The 853-nt window shown below is 32.8% G+C and overlaps 1 pseudogene; it reads left to right on the top strand.

The window, feature by feature from the left end:
* The first annotated feature begins 365 nt into the window (after window positions 1–365).
* On the top strand, window positions 366–848 carry LOC108745320 (annotated as a pseudogene).
* The last annotated feature ends 5 nt before the right edge of the window (window positions 849–853 follow it).

Below are 853 nucleotides of genomic sequence, written 5' to 3'. Positions count from 1 at the left end.
TATAAGATTTCTTTTTAAATATGTTTTGATTTCTTTTCCTAAAATTTATTTTTGAAAAGAGAATAGGAGTAGACAGACTTTATTATTGTCGGCGCCGACCTTAGATAAAAGAAATTCGATATTGTTAGAGTGCATTCTTATGATATGTGTCAATTTGGTCATCTTTCGACCACGTCGCAATTGTTCTTTAAAGTATAATGTAAATAAAAAAAAATCCCCTCCATTATAGAATGTGTAAAAAAAGATATGGGAGAGAACACTTTTTAAAAGAAGAACTCCGGGCAACGTTACCGTTCAGAGAGTTTCAACAAAGTTCAGACAGCTATTGCTAATTATAAGTTCCCCGAGAAAATAAAATATCTCAAATGATAAACTATTACGTTCCAATTCAACAGGATAAGGTGTGCAAAAGACAGTAAGTTTATTTAATTTTATAAAATATTTTGTTTACATGTAATATATGTTATGTATTTTTGTAAAATCTTATTTACATGTTTTCTTTTTTTTTACAGCGCATTTTCTCATCCAGTACATCATCATCTAGTACATCTTCGAAACCTCGTTACATGCTTCGTATCTTGATGAGGAAATATGCGTTGACATCGAAAGCGTACAAATTCTTGGACATTGGGCTCGTTGTGAGATCTATATTTCATGTGCAAATTGCGATCGGTGATAATCGATGCAACCGTATGTTCATACCTCATGCTACGTCGAAGACGTTTATCGAAAGGCGTGCAGATATCGAGCGAGAATGCAGTCAACAGCCCCATCACCAATTCAAGATCTAAATGTGGAACTTGTTAAAATATGATACGAATAACGTAAAGTTAACATTAAATGGCACATGTTT

This window comes from Trachymyrmex septentrionalis, unplaced genomic scaffold (genome assembly GCF_001594115.1).
Source record: "Trachymyrmex septentrionalis isolate Tsep2-gDNA-1 unplaced genomic scaffold, Tsep1.0 C3497436, whole genome shotgun sequence".
In the NCBI taxonomy this organism is placed as follows: Eukaryota; Metazoa; Arthropoda; class Insecta; order Hymenoptera; family Formicidae; genus Trachymyrmex; species Trachymyrmex septentrionalis.
This window is presented reverse-complemented; position numbering and strand designations above follow the sequence as displayed.